Raw genomic sequence first — 17026 nt, forward strand, 5'->3', positions numbered from 1 at the left:
AGGAATTACTGTCACTGTCACTGTCACGTGTCTTGCTTGAAGAACCTGGCCGGCAACATACTACGTACTACATACAACTATCCACTCGGAAATTACGGACTGTTGGATTCTCTGGGACGACACAAGTCCAACCCTTCACCGCACCCCTCCCTACCAAGATAGGTCCTCACAAAGTCAGACACCAATACCTCTACTCACCAAGCTGCCCCACCAACCTAATGGGAAGGGACCTTCTCCGAAGAACAGGGGCATCTGTGATATGTAACCTCCACGGTCTGGAAGTTAGTTTCTCTGAGCCAAAAGAAGAGCTAATACCCCTCGAACGTATACTCGTCTTAGGTGGAACTCCTGATACCACCCCCGACCCCACACTCACCGGCTGGTGGCATTTTGTAAACCTACCAACTCTGGAAAAAGTCGATGCTGGACCCGTACACTGCACTCTCTGTTTCACACGCCACCGTGATGACATCTATGACGAAGGCTGGGAAGCGAAAAAGGAGGGACGACAAGAACGACTCCAGACAACAGACTTCTATCTGGGCCACGAAGGAGTTGCAGCAGCGGTCCGCCTGACACCAGACCAACAATCCTGGTATCTACTTCACGACACCGCAGTTCCACATGTGACCCTAGCCGTAGAAGCCAACCATGCAGCCAAACAATTGGGCCCCATGGTCAAAAGAGCCCTCGCCAACCCACCTGGGTCCCCACAACGAACCCCCTGTTGCAACACACGCCAGACAAATCGGTTTGGAGAATAGGACACAACAGCTACGAACAAGGCATATATGAAAGAAATGTCCTGGAAAGAACTTATCAAGGAAGCATCGAAGAACACCCCCTGGCAGCAGAAATGTTCGCCCAACTACCGCCAACCCTCTGGACCACCGGCCCCTATCACGTTGGCTGCACACCACACCACAATATACACATCAAAGTGAAAGCCCACGCTGTGCCCATTTGGCAAGGTCAGTACAAGGTCAAGCCCGAGGCAGCTGCTCGAATAGCCTCCACCATTGAAGGCCTCTTACAAGCAGGAGTTCTACGACCAGCGGATTAACCGTGGAACACACAAATTCTACCAGTACCCAAGGCTGGAGGACACTCATGGCGCCTGGTCCACGATCTGCGACGTATCAACCAGGTGGTCCAACCCATTACTGAAAAAGTGCCCAACCCCCATGTCGCCCTGCATGCAGGCTCCCCGAGTCATCAATTTTTCACCGTCATCGACCTGGCCAACGCATTTTTTTGCCTCCCCTTGGCCAAAGAAAGTCAAGATATGTTTGCATTCACATTTTAAAAATGCTCTTAGACCTACACAAGAATGCTACGAGGATTCACATGCACGCCAACCATATTCAACGCCTGCCTGAAGGCAGATCTCAAGGAACTCCTACTCATCCAGTATGTCGACGACATCCTCATGGACATCACCACAGTAGAAAATTGCCTCACGGCCACCAAATCCCTGCTACGGCGCATCGCAAAATGTGGCTACAAAATCAGGAAGGAAAAAGCACAGGTCTGCCGCACAGAAGTGGTATTCCTGGGAAAAAGGATCACGGGAGATAAGAGATACATCAACCCGGAAAGACAACAGGCAATGCTCCAGTACCCTAAACCCACCACCGTGCAGCAAATGCTAGCATTCCTGGGACTCACTGGCTATAGCAGACACCACATAGCTGATTATGTGGACCACACTGTTCCCCCACGCGAACCCATTGCGGAAGCTGGCCATCGGAACGTCAAGGCACCACTCAACTGGACCACAAGTGCGGAGGAAGCGTTCATAAGATTGAAACAACTCATGGGGAAGGCCGAACACCTATGCACCCCAGACATCTCTTCCTCGTTCCATTTGGACGTTACTGAAAAGCACGGAATTGTCAAGCTGTGCTCTGGCAGCCTCGACACGGTGAGCGCGCGATCCTGGCTCACCACAGTTGCAAACTCGACACAGTGGAACATGGACTCTCCGGATGTGGACGACACACGGCTGCCATCGCACACGCCCTACGAGAACCGACCACATTACTTTCTACCACCCCACCATCGTGCATACCACTCATGGAGTCAAATCCTACCTCGATCAAACGGATTTCACCTTTACCACACCAAAACACAAGATGCGCTTGCATGTCACCCTGGAAAGAGACAATGTCTTGTACACAGCCGATGGAATCAACTTGGCCGGCGGACTACAGTATGCAGATGGCACCCATGACTGCGTACAGCTCATGAAACTGGAAGCAAAGGGCCGCACAGACTTGGATGGAACATCTGACCCCGATGCAGAAATTGTCCTGTTTATAGATGGTTGTTGTTTCAAAGAAGAAGAGGGAAATAGAGCATCATACGCAGCCATTCAACAAATTAATGGACACCACGTCACCCTAAGAAGTGGGATGATAGAACAACCAGCATCAGCACAAAAAGCAGAACTCGACGCCTCGGTGAAAGCATTAAAAATCTCAAAAAACAAAAATGCAAACATATTCACCGACTCAGCATACGCACACGCTGCAGCTCACGTGGATGTAGCCATATGGATGAAAAGAGGACTCCAAACGTCAGCAGGAGCCCCGGTAAAACACAAAGACCTCATACTCGCCCTCCTGGAAGCTATACATCTCCCCCGAAAAATCCAGATCATCAAATGCAAAGGACACTCCAAAGGAAATTCAAACTCAGCCGACACAGCAGCAAAAGAAGCAGGAGGGAACCTAAAAGAAAGCGCAGCAATGATGATTGTATTTACTGAAGACAACGCCCTCAATTTGTCAGAGGAACATCTGAAAGAAGTGCAGAAAGAAGCGAAATGGAACGAACACTCGCAGTGGCAGAAGAAAGGAGCCACATGCACCAGCGGCCTATGGAGAAGCCACGATGGGCGCCCAGTAGCACCAGCCGCACTCCTGGTCTACCTCATCAAGGATGCACATGGACAGACTCATGAAGGACCCAAAAGAACCACCAACAGGCTCAAACAGGACTGGTGGCATCCCTACCTGGAGGAAATGGTGGCCAACCATATTGCAGAATGCGTCGTCTGTCACGAGCTAAATAAGAAGACAGTCTACCAAAGACCTTTGGGAACATTCTCAGTGCCCCCCTACCCCTTCAGAGAAATATGCATAGATTACACTGGCATGGGCAGGGACAACAGAGTACAATGGTACAGATACCTACTCGTGATGGTAGATCGATTCTCCAAATGGGTAGAAGCAGTCCCTTGCAAAAGAGAGGATGCAGTATCTGTGATTAAATGGTTATGGAAAAAACGCATTCCTCGGTGGGGTTACCCCACAGTTATCTGCTCGGACAATGGATCTCATTTTACCAGCGATAAAAAACTCAGCCAGGTAGAACAGGCATTAGGTATCTCCCATAGATCTGGTTCAGTCTATCACCCCCAGTCAAAAGGCCTAGTTGAAAGTGCAAACCAGACGTTGAAAGAAAAAATGGCCAAGGTGCTGATAGAGACAAAACAGCAACTCAGTATGTCTCTACAGAACATCACAAAAACGACTAAACTAACGTGGGTAGATGCCCTACCCCTAGCATTAATGTCCATGCGAGACCTCTCCCCATAGTCAAACACATCTTAGCCCACACGAGATATTAACAGGCCGCCCCATGCCAGGTCCTCACAACCTACCAGCTAAATCACCCGCTTTTGATGATTTCCCGGAAGGTTTACCTGAATATGTCAAAGCACTAACCGCAGTATCTCGAGTTTTGTATTCACAGGTCAAGAACACTGCCCCAGACTGCCCCACACCCTGGTGGTCAGCCCCGGAGACTGGGTCCACATCAAGGTCCACAAACAGAAGTGGCCTGAGCCAAGGTGGACTGGACCTTGGGAGGTAGTGTTGGCCACCTCACATGCAGTAAAGCTCAAAAATAAAACTGGTGCTCCCTGTCACCACCTCTCCCACTGCGCCCCTGTCACCCCACCCGCAAGAACTCTCACAGAAACAAGGATCCAGCTGAAAGACGTAAGCATTCTGTAATTAACCATGTAAAAAAAAAATATAATTTTTTTTGTTTACCCTAGGAGAAGTCCTGGACCCTACACAGTATACATATTCTTACCAAGTGGGACCCCAATTATCGTATGACCAGTATATGACAAAGGTCAAAGAGTGGGGCCGAATGAAAGAAACAGTTCTTGTCATTTATGCCTATGAAGGACAAATCCTGGCATTCAATGTTGATTTCTGTTCCATAATAAAGTGTGATTCCACAGGGTAGGAGCAGTACCAGTGGAATGAGAAATATGCGTGGTCCACCAACCCTAGACTAACAAGTGACTGGTGGCTGGACGAGGTTTAAGGTACCCATATTGATTGTGGGGCATGGAGTAATGTGCTTATAAACACAGGAACCAGTAGGAGGAATTGCTACTCCACTCACGGAGCGTAGAACTAAAAGAAAATGCAGGAATGGATGATCACATCACTGGTTGGTTGGACTCTATGTTTTCCAAATGAAAAGGCCTCATTTTATCATGCATAATCAACGTTGCTATCATTGCTGCTCTGTTAATTGTATGTGGATGTTGTTGTATACCATGCATTTGTACTCTAGTGAAAAATGCATCATGACTGCGTTGGGAAAACCAGAAATACAAGCGTACATGGCATTGAGACAGAAGGAATGTGGCGACACCTATGTTGCTATAGGTATGGGCCTCCTTTCCCCAGCACCAGGACCCCGACATCCTCATCCACGATAACTGCATCTAGTTGATCATTTTGACACGCCCATGTATAGGACCCATAGAATATTAAATGCCACACTGGGACTGAAGAGTGTGCAAAGTTTTGCAATAATTTTGTAGTTTCTCAAGGCCCCAAAAGTCACGTAAACTGTTTTTTTGAACATAAAATTCAACGCGTTGCCACACCCGCATCGTGACGAAAAAAAAAAGTTTTAATAACTTTTAATCCCCAATGAGTCTCAATCCAAAAAATCCCCCAGGAGAAGTTCACGAAAGTACAAAGCATAAAAAGTGGATAAAATATTACAAAAACACAGCTTTTTTTGGAACACGAAATCCAACGCTTTGCCACGGCCACATCGTGTGACAATTATTATTTTTTTTAATATCTTTTAATCGTGAAGGTGTCTTGTAGACACTCGCCAAGTTTGAAGCCAGATAAATGGCCTCGGTGGAGTTTACGAAAGTACAAAGCGAGAAAATGAACGGAAAGTGACTAAAATTACACATTTAATCCAAGAAGTTACAATAGTGTCCCGAATTTTGTGAATTTCATGGTAAAAAGTGAATAGGTTTGATGTTTTGAAATTTTCAACAGGGTGTGTCGGGCCATTTTGCCACGCCCATGCAGGCAACTCATACAATATCAATTGCCACACTGGGACTAACAAGTGCGCAAAGTTTCGTGAATTAGTATCTTTGGAACATGAAATTTTACGTGTTGCCACGCCACCCTAGAAAATAAAATAATAATTTTCTGACCTATTCACCTTTTTCCACGTAAACTCCCAAAATTCGGTACACATTTGTAACCTCTCTAGACTTGGAAAAAATATATATTTCCGCCATGACGGAAACCCAACAGGAAGTCGGCCATTTTGAATTTTCCTGACTTTTTAGTCATATTTATGCTTTGTACTTTCGCGAAACTCCTCCTTGGCGATTTATCGGATCGACTTCAAACTTGACGAGTGTCTACAAGACACCTTCACAGCTAAAACTTATTAAAATACATATATATTTTGGCACACGGTGTGGGCGTGGCAACACGTACAATTTCATGTTCCAAAAGATACTTGGAAATTCACAAATCTTTGCACACTCGTCAGTCCCAGTGTGTCATTTGATATTCTAGTGGTGCCATGCATGGGCGTGTCAAAATGGCCGCCTATTATCTCCTACATATTAGACATTGTGATAATATTATTCTGTTGTTACACGAGTGTGCATACATTCATTTTTGTACTGAGCCTGTAGTCTGCTATTCAACTATTTAACGCCCATTTAACAATCTTGGACCTATACCAAACAATGTTGTCAAAATGTGTGTCTCTCACCCAAGTGTTTAAGTCTATGTGCCCAGGTCAAAGCAGCCCTACCCGTCCCACTTGAAGGACCTCTACACGGCCGCTGACCAGGTGAATGGGTGGTGATCGCGACTTACAGAGGAAAAGCTGGAACTCTGCCAGATTCCTAGGACCTTTCCAGCAGGGTTAGGGACCCGCACCACTGCAGCAGCAGTTAAGGTGGTAGAACGACCAATATGGATACACGTATCTCATCGCAAGAAAGTTCCTACTCCCCTCTAGGTACTCGTTGAGGAGACAACGTGAGTGTACGCTGAACGCTGCTCACCCTGCAACTGCGATGGAACCACTTCAACCATACCTACATAGGCTACTTGGGTTACTGCCATTCCCCTTACCACAGCCGAAGAAATGTGTGTTTTGGAAGCAGTTATCGAAGGGGCTTTCTACACCAACATTGGCGCCCCACAGACGGCTCCACCGCTGGACTTCTGCTCCACATTTGATTACACCTGGCCACTTCCCACCTTGTTATATGGTCATCATTTTCCTTGGCCCCTCCATCAAAAGGACACAGATAAAACAATATCTCTGTATAAATGTATTGTACTCAATTTATACATCATTTTCTGATCCCTTTGCCTCAATTATATTATACTTAAGCATTATTGCATTTTCCTTTTGTATCATTCCACTGGGAACAACAGAAGGGAGTGTGAGAGAAAAATGATGATCAATGTTAATGAATGATATAATTCTACCACCAAGTGATGTCTGAAGGCTGAGGCATATGTTTGTTTGGTGACGCCCGACTCTTTCACAGGAGATCTTACATTCCTGTATATCACTGTCACGAAAGTTTTAGTCGTTATCTCAGTTTTTCTAGATCGTAAAAGGACCATTTGTGTAAACACTCAACGTATGCTTTCCCGGCACTGAAAGTGTTCTACGTTTTTCTTTGTTAAAAAATGTTCTCAGCTATCACCTGTTCCGCTGATAGAAGTGACATCAATTGTTCCCATGACAGAACTGCTAGCGTCAAGCTCTGCTGCAACATCAGAAAACACTGTAGCACTCTCCATATCAGGATAATAAGGAGCAGCATCACTCTGACCTTTGACAAATGTTTGAGAGCGCTGCTATTCCTTCACAAGAACTGGCACATCACTGGCAGGTGTGGCTTTGAAGACACCTCCACAACGGTTGGTGCTGCCTTCCCCTAAAAAAAAGCAAGAGAATGAAATGCATGGACAAAATAAAACTAAAATGAAGTACTACTATCAAAAATGTCATTGAAAAAAGAAGAAAAACAACGAACAAAGCAAACCTGCTCCGTTCCCAGTGTCCTCTTGGAGGCAGTAGCTTTCTGCCAATGTCCCACCGTGGCTTTCCCATGTAAGCAAAGCAAAATTTTCTTGATATAAAATTGATATACAATGTTGATATAAAAACAATATAAAATTCTCCACACTGGACAGCGCTAGAAAGATGCGATGGAACAAGTTGATAACGGGATGGATCATTCCGGCGACGCTACTGGTGTTGTGTCCACCTGTGAAATCATAGAGCAAAATGTCGATTTAAGACAATGTATTGACAAAAGGCCAACTAAAAGCACTAACTACTAAACTAAACTAAACTAAACTACTAACTAAAAAGAGAATAAAAAAACCAACAAACTGCAGAAAATCTCCTGGATACAAAACAATAGAGGACGGTTGAGGGGAGCCGACAGCAGAATCAACTGTAGCCCGGAGCGCTCACTGGTAAGTTGTTCAGGTAATTAAAGTGTGTTAGACATGTGTGTGTGTGTGTGTGTGTGTGTGTTAATGTCCATATGTTTCATAACAAACATATTAAAATTGTTTAATGAAAATCGGTACACTTTGAGTGAATATCAGAGACTATCACAGTTTCCAGAGGGTCTTACCCCAACAATAACAGTGTGCAACCTATTATCTTTCTGCCCCTTCCAACCAGTCTCCACTCAAAAGGGTTAGGTGAAGGATGAGGCACGATGAGCTCTCCCTTCACAACCACTTTTGGAGAGAATGTTGGAAGTGACCTGCCGGGAGAAACCTTTGACTTTCGTGCTGTTGGCGGCGCTGTTGTCTCCAGTTGGCGATAAGCAGCATTTCACAGCAATGTCACAGGGCCATGGTTTCACAACATAGCAAAGTTATTCATAAAATAGCCATCACGTGACATGACAACAAATTGTACAATTGTACTTACACCATCTCTGCTTCACAGCTCTGGGTGGTTCAATGGGAAGTGGTTGGCTGCAGAAAAGTACTTGATGCCTTAAAACAACGATTAGGACGAATAGAAATATGCATACATAGATGTCAACTTTGTTCATTAGAAATATTTATTGAATTGGTTTGTCTAAAAATATATACTCCGTTATACATTTAACTGTACTAAAATTAAAATATGCTTCCCATGCATGCCGCCACAGGATGGTATTCCTCACGGAGCAAATAGTCAGACGCGGAAGGAAGTCCAGGACAAACACCTATACAAACACACAAAAAAAAAAAGGTGTTTATTACAGTACATTTGTTTTCAAAATGTAAAATATGTTCTGCAGAGCTCACAAAGCAAAAGTATTAATAGTACCAATACTACCAAAAATGTACTAAACATGAAGCGTAACTTTGGCCAGCGACTGCAGACACTGACCAGGAGTCTGCGAAAGTCTACTGCTGCCTCGTCGATGGTCCTGCTGGCCGTCAAGTCGCTGCTAGGGGCTACAACACAAACTGCGTCAGGTCTCCGAGACAAAAAAGCATTCAGTACCTCGGTCCCCTGGCATCTTCACAAATCCATCCACAATGCTCCGTAGATGGGAGTCACCAACAAGAAGTACAAACTAGAAACATAGAAAGTCTTTTTTTTTCATGAAAATCACAACTTTTGTCTTCAAGTATTGTTCATAAATAATCAAACAAAAATACCTTCTTATCTGGAGACTCTGCTGTAATGACCAGCTTGTGGCTTCGTCCAGTCACGGTGGAAATTGGCTACAGGCGCACTTTCTGGTGATCACCTGTTTCTTAACAGACAAAAACCCAAAATAAATACTACTGACTTTCCACGAGGCTTCTAAAAGTGTTGAGGCACAATAGATAAATAAGAACAGCACAAGACACTAATTCGACAATAACATTTTGAAATGGCTCCATAACTTAGAAACTGATCATTTTCTAGAACAAGTGTACTGCAATTTAAAGCATCCAAAAACCTTACTGCTGGCTGTAAAGGTGAAACTATTTTTTCTATTGATTGGTCTATAGACCATCATATCGGTTAGTCAATTAACTCTACAAGTACCAGCAGAATGTAGAGAAATAGCTGTAGCTTGAATGTTATTCTCCCTTGTAAGTCGCTTTGGATAAAAGCATCTGCTAAATGACTAAATGTAAATGTAAATGTAAATAACAAGAATATAAACAATTAACAAAATGCGGACAAATAATAGACAGGAATACGAAGGTACGCCCCCCATTGCATGCTGGGGTTTTCACGTGGCATACCCCATGCTAACGCGTCCTTGTGTCTCGTCAAATGTTTAGTGTTGAGTACATAAATCACGGATCATTTTTTGATGATACAAAAACTACTTTAAAAAATGATAACCCTCAAAAAGATTTTAGACCTGAATTTTTGAGCCTCATGGGAACCCCACCTGACTTTTTGATTACACAGGGGACCCACCATGTTATGGTCTATTGACATGCAAACTTTGACACTGAACACTTTTTTTAATCAATAGGTCAGATTCTGATTGAAAAATATAAACCTTCCAAAAGTATAATTATTAATTTGAAAGGATATACAACCAATTTAAGAAATCAGGCCTCAGGCCAACACCACTTAAACATATCAAAAATTGGAAAGTAAAGATTATTTTTCTACCTAAGCACGCTGTAAGTAAATGTAGTAAATTTGAGCATATTATGCAGATCATTTTCGACTTAAATACCGGTTCATCAATTGATTTCCAGATAAGTATGACAAATACCACATATACTTTAAAAGAGAGCACAGAATCAATTGTTATTGAATTTGATGGTTTTGACAGTATAATATTTTCTTCCAAACGTAATCGAACGGGGAATAAACCTACACCCACTGTACAAAAGGTAGATAAAAAATTACAATTATTTATTATAAAATAAAAAGGAGCAGATGGCACAAGAAAACAAACAAGGGCTCACACAGGGCTCAGTAAGTCTCCTGATATGCTTTGTAACAAAGAAAAAGTGCAATGTATTCACGCGGGGGAAGAGTAGTATGGTGGTAAACCCTGACCTTTGGCCTTTGCCTGCACCGAACTATCCATTTTCAATTAATCTGCTGATAAAAACCTACCCTACGGGGGTCGGCAGGAAAACTCACTGCAAATAGACAAAACACAAGCAAATTCAGAAAACATCATCATCAATTTGACAACACAGGCAAGAGATGCAAAACAATGGAAACATTTGCACAGACACAAACTTAAAAGCAATTCACCACGGACACTTCATTTGGGGAATATATCAGATATGATACACAAACATTTCTTGATGTTTTTATTTTAAGTTTGTTCCTTCGTGAACTTTTCCATTGTGTTGTTGCCTGTGTTGTCAAATTGATGATGACATTTTCTAAATTTGCTTGCGTTTTGTCTATTTACATGTATTTTCTTTAGTTGCAGAGTTTTCCCGTTGGCCACCGTAGAGTCAGTTGTTATCAGCAGATGAATTGACTTGCGGCCTTTGACTGCACCTAACTACTAATTATCAATGTTTTCGCCTGATAAAATCAATAACTAGTTGAACTCCAGTGTATACCTGGGTACTCAGGATGCCAACGAACAACACAAACATCATCAAAAATGAAGTTGCATCAAATGAACCAACATTTTTGAGCAACGTGAACCAACATGTTTGAGCAAATGCTTTAACAACTCTATTAATAAATTCTTCTCGCACTTTCGCATTGGATGGCAGTGATACGATTTTTTACATAGTACTTCAATGCAGTCCAGCTTCGCTGGTTTAGAGCTTCAGGTGAAGCTCTAATACATGCATCACACTCAGTCCTTCCCGGCACTTTACCACTTTCAATGAAAGCCTTCAGGTTCTTTTCCACCGCATGGACCTCCTCAGGTAACCACCTCCTTCTCTCAGAGATTTCTAAGATAGAAATAGAAATGTAAAAGGACAAATACAATTAGGAGTGTAGACCAGGTCTTTCAATCGCTGTATCTTTTGGTTACTCTATTCTCAATTCAGAATCAGAAATGGAAAAAATGGGGTATGAGTGGTTTTCAAATTTTGCTTTTTTGGAGATACAAAAATCAAAATTGAAAAATTATTTTTCCATTTCATGACCAAAGGATGAGTGAAATTTAAAATCAGGTTTGACTTTCATTTTTTTTTATTTCAATAGGAAAAAATAAAATCACAACAACATCATACAACAACATACACACCGATCAGCCACAACATTAGAACCAGTTACAACTATTTAGGACTCCAAAATTCAGTGGTACATTTCTCATGCTGCTAAATCACCTCCATACAGCAATGTGTATGAACCAGCAAAATGGGATGCTGTGATTGTTCCAGATGTCCCACATGATCGCGACTTTATAAATGTTATCTTTTACTGTTTATCCTTAAAGTCAGGCACTGCCCGAGGATAACAGATATCATTGCAGAAAATATTCTATTTCAGCAGGCAACCACTTGTACAGCCGGCCCACCCAAATGACAGAGAGCACATATTGCTTTCATAAGTTAAAAAACAAAAAAACAAAATGCACAGCACAAACACAGTAAATATGAAAAAAAAATCGATAAGCCACGAACAACGTGCACACACGATGTAGTTCGCCCGCTGACTGACGCCGACGCGCCAACTACAAATTTCCACGGTCGTATCTTGGAGCAGTCAGTCGTAAGACGATGCTAATTTTCGCGACTATCGTATCTTGGATTAGTAAGTAGATGCAGTCATAAATCGAGGTACCATTGTACCTTCAAATAAAGTCTAAACTGGCAAAAAACAGTCCGGACTCTCTCAGCACGCTTTGGTGGAGAACCGATCAAGTGAAACTTAGCTAGCGGGTCCGTCTGTCTGTTTGAAAACCGTCTCTCTCTCACAGTACCGTCTCCCTGCCCCAACACACAGTAAACTAAATCTAAATGCTAGTTAACACTCCACTCCAACACACATTTAACTAAAGCTAGATACTGTGCATGTTAAAAACGGCTTTATAAAATAAAACAAAGTCATTAACTTTTGCATGCATAATCTCTCCGTGTTATATCGTGTTATAACACAAAACCTGCTAGCATTTAACAGCAAAAACGTGTAACAATTGAAAAGTTAACTTTCTAAAACATTTTTTTTTCGTGCACTTACTCTATATCCATTTTATTGCCCCCGTTCTTCTTCTGCTGTTTCAATATTGGGCACAGTCACGGCATGAGGAGATAGGGTAAATATAGTGTGCTTCTCTCAGACGTTCTCCTCCCGCAATGCGGAAGCTTCTCCAAAAAATTACTCCATCCAAATAAATTATTTTAATATATTTTAATAATGCATTCCCAAAATTATTATTACATCATGCTAATGTGATCGTACAAAATATACCATTAAGATATTAAAAAAAACGTCTATAATGACGCATTTTGATAACCAAATTATTATTTATTATTATGAATACGTGGATTATTCTTTGTAAAGAAGAACGATTGGGCATTAATTTAATGAGATTAAGTTTATCGCTGTTCGGCATAATTATTAAAATTACTACTATTCATTGTAGGATAAGATAGTAATCGTTATTAATGAGGGCATCAGACTCCCTGGACTCCTGCCGAAACGCTGACGGAGGGAGAGCGAGGGGTAACGCAGGTAGCCGAGCTCGCTAATGATCCTTCCCCGTTAACACCCCGTGGAGGTGATTTAGCTACGTCGCCATCAGCCGTGCGCCACATTTCCCGGCCCCGCTCCTTGTAAAGCTCTGAGTCTGCCTACCCCCACCACCCGACTCCACTACCGCCGCCAAGCTTGCACGTCAATGCCGGGCTTCGTCATCGTCGACAGGTGAACCCAACTTGGCCCCTGTAACCCGTGAGATTGTTCCGCCACACACACACTTTGTTTATCCCCCCTATTATAAAAAAAAAACAACACAACGGGCCGTGTCGGCCAGGGGATGTGTGCAGCGGTGGACTCTGGCCACACACAGAAGCAGGATGGCAAGCTCCCTGCTAAAGGGGGGGGGGGGGGGGGGGGGGGTCAGAAGGACCCTGGATGGCAGGGGAGCTCGGAGGGTGGGGGCAAACGAGCGTCCGCCCGCTGAACGTTGACAGCCTTTAGCAGCAGAACAACTGCACGGCAGCTCTGCTGGGACACGAGGAGCTGCTGGAGAGCTACTGGAGAGCTGAAGGCTGCGGCATGAGAGGAATTCATAACACAAGGCGGCTTCAGCTGTGTTGATATGACTTGCATCATTGTGTGTGTGTGTGTGTGTGTGTGTGTGTGTGTGTGTGCCGGGACGGTTTGTTATGTGAATGTGTGTGGTGGGAGAGGATATACACAGTGCTGTGAGTGCATATGGGTAGTACGTAGTCCTGTTTAAACCACAGTGTATAGGTTAACATGACTGTGTGTGTATACATACTGGATGTACTGTCACGACCAGAACAGGGAGGAACCCAAACGCACGACACAGGGACACGGGAGGCAGGCAAATAATAAAGTGATGTTTATTAACCGGGACGGTGGAGCTGGCCGGGGGGACCTGGTCGGGGGGGATGGAGCAGGGCAGGACAGGGACGATGATGACCAGGAGATGGGGTCCAGGATCCGGGTGGAGAGACGGGGAACCAGGCTGGGTGGAGAGTCCTGGTCGACCAGCGGAGACAGACAGGTGAAGGGAAGGCGAGACAACAAGACATAAACTAGGAACTTGGAACTTGGAACTGGGAACTAGGAACTAGGAAGGGAGCCAATCGCTGACGCGGCTGACGCGGCTGACGCGGCGATGCAACTCGGGGAAAGCTAGTTGCTAACCTCCCGTTAATTAGGGCCTGGAAGACCGCTGGGGCATTTGACAGCCCAAAGGGCATAACAAGGTACTCAATGTGTCCGAGCGGGGTGTTAAAGGCAGTCTTCCACTCGTCCCCTTTGCGGATGCGGACCAGGTGGTAAGCGTTGCGGAGGTCCAGCTTGGAAAAGTGGGTGGCCCCCTGGATGGGGACGAAGACTGAATCCATCAGGGGCAAGGGGTACTTGTCTTTGATCGTGATATCGTTCAGTCCCCTGAAATCGACGCAAGGACGGAGGGTCTTGTCCTTCTCCGCAACAAAGAAGAACCCTGCGCCTAGCGGAGAAAACGAGGGACGAGTAATCCTGGCAGCGAGAGAGTCGCGGATGTGAGTCTCCATGGCCTCCTGTTCAGGCCGGGAGACGTTATACAGGCGACTGCAGGGGAGGGGGGCGCCTGGCAGGAGGTTGATTGCGCAGTCATAGGGGCTATGAGGTGGTAAGGATAGCGCCTCCTGCTTGCTGAAGACCGGGGCTAGGTCCAGATATTGAGATGGGACCGAGGGCAGGTCAGGGCTCCTGGGGACCCCCGGCGGCGCGCCCAGCGGCGCACCCCGCAGCGGGGTTGGGGCCGAGCCGAGGCAGTGGGCATGACAGTGTGTGCTCCAGGAGCTCACGCTGCCCGAGCGCCAGTCCATCTGAGGGTTATCGGTCTGGAGCCAGGGGTACCCCAGCACCACGGGATTCAGTGGGGAATCAATAAGGAAGAACCTTAAAGACTCATGGTGGTTGCCGGAGAGTAGCAGCTTGAGGGGAGCTGTCTGGTGGGTAATCCGGGTCAGATGCGACCCATTCAGCTCCTTGACCTCGAGCGGTGCGGGGAGAGGAACGGGTGTCAGCCCTAGCTGGCGTGCTAGTCCCTAGTCGAGGAAACTCGCATCTGCCCCGGAATCTATGAGAGCAGAGGAAGAGAGTGTTATATTTCCCCAAGAGAGGGTAGCTGGGAGCAGCGGACGGGAGAGAGGGTCGGTGCTGGAGAGGCCGGAGCGTATCCCTACCGAGGAGTCGCCCTCTCGTGGCCGGACCGGGCAGGTGGCTCAGAGGTGTCCCAGCCGACCGCAATACAGAGAGGCACCGGTCTGTAGGCGGCGTGCTCGCTCCTCTGGGTAGATCCGGGAGCGACCAAGCTGCATTGGCTCGGCATCGGAGAGAGTCGGGGGACTTGTGCGGCGCCCAAGAGTAGCGGGCGCTGGAGACTGGGGCGTGGCCGCCCAGGCGGGAGGCACGGACTGGAGGCTCGCCCCCTCCCTCTCGCGCTGGCGCTCCCGTAGCCGGTTGTCCAGGCGGATTGAGGTCTCCACTAGTTGGTCCAGGTCCGTGGGCTCGTCCCGCCGTGCCAGCTCGTCCCGCAACTCGTCGTTCAGGGCACGCTGGAACACGTCCTGCAGGGCTCCGTCATTCCAGCCGCTTTCCGCGGCTAGAGTCCGGAACTCGACGACGAGGGAGGCGACGCTACGGGAACCCTGGCGGAGGGAGAGGAGTCTTCTGGCAGCCTCCTTGCCGCAAACTGGGTGGTCGAAGACTCTCCTCATTTCGCGGGTAAACAGATCGTAGGAGAGACTCACGGGACCCCCCGACTCCAAACCGCGGAACCCCAGCCGAGAGCCGCCCCTCTCAGGCAGGAGATGAGGAACGCGATGTGGGCACTATCGGAGGCGTACGACGACAGCCGCTGTTGGAAAACCACCGCGCACTGCACAAGGAAGGCGCGGCAGGTGCCGAAATCGCCGTCGTAAGGCGCTGGAGCCGGAACGTGGGGCTCAGGGGGAACGAGAGAGGCGCTGGGAGCCCTGGTGGGGGAAGGAGGGCAGGTCGGAGGAGCAGGGGAGGCCACGGGGGCCGGAGGGCCCTGCAGGCTGCTGACGGCCGCAGAGATGGTCCGGAGGTGTTCCGCGATGTCCCGGAGGACCCGGTCATGTTGCCCAAGCAACACTCCTCTGTCCCGGAGTGCGCGGCGGAGCCCTTCTGTGTCGGCTGGGTCCATGTTTTCCTGGCCAGACCGTACTGTCACGACCCGAACAGGGAGGAACCCAAACACACGACACAGGGACACGGGAGGCAGGCAAGGGATGTTTATTAACCGGGACGGTGGAGCTGGCCGGGGGGACCTGGTCGGGAGGGGATGGAGCAGGGCAGGGCAGGGACGATGATGACCAGGAGATGGGGTCCAGGATCCGGGTGGAGAGACGGGGAACCAGGCTGGGTGGAGAGTCCTGGTCGACAAGCGGAGACAGACAGGTGAAGGGAAGGCGAGACAACAAGACATAAACTAGGAACTTGGAACTGGGAACTGGGAACTAGGAACTAGGAACTAGGAACTAGGAACTAGGAAGGGAGCCAATCGCGTTGCAACTCGGGGAAAGCTAGTTGACGGTCTGGCAAGGAATGGCTAGGAAGCTGGGGCTAAATACAGTGTGGGTAATTGATCCCAGGTGTGTGCAATTGGGTCTGAGTAGGGAGCTGCAGATGGGGCAAGGGCGGCCTCTAGTGGCGCTGGGAGGCCGTGGGCCTAACATGTACGGGTACATTTATTCCTGTGCTAGTGTGTGTGTGTGTGTGTGTGTGTGTGTGTGTGTGTGCATGTACGCATGTGTGTGTGGGTGTTGGGAGGATTGGTCATGTGAATGTGTGTGGGGTGGGAGGGGAGAGATGCAAGTGTGTATGGCATTTAATCCATAGGACAAATGATTTTTTAAAAGTGACTAGTACTCATTTTTTTTAATCTTTCTTTCAATCTTTGTTTCTTTCAATCTTATTTTCAATCTTTCTTTCAATCTTATCATAGAACAATAAACACAATGGGGTTGTGCTGATGTTAATGGATCAACCTTTCTTTCGTTCTCCTTTATTTCAATCGTTCTTTCAATCTTTCTTT

Source organism: Zeus faber (genome assembly GCF_960531495.2).
Source record: "Zeus faber genome assembly, chromosome: 8".
NCBI lineage: Eukaryota > Metazoa > Chordata > Actinopteri > Zeiformes > Zeidae > Zeus > Zeus faber.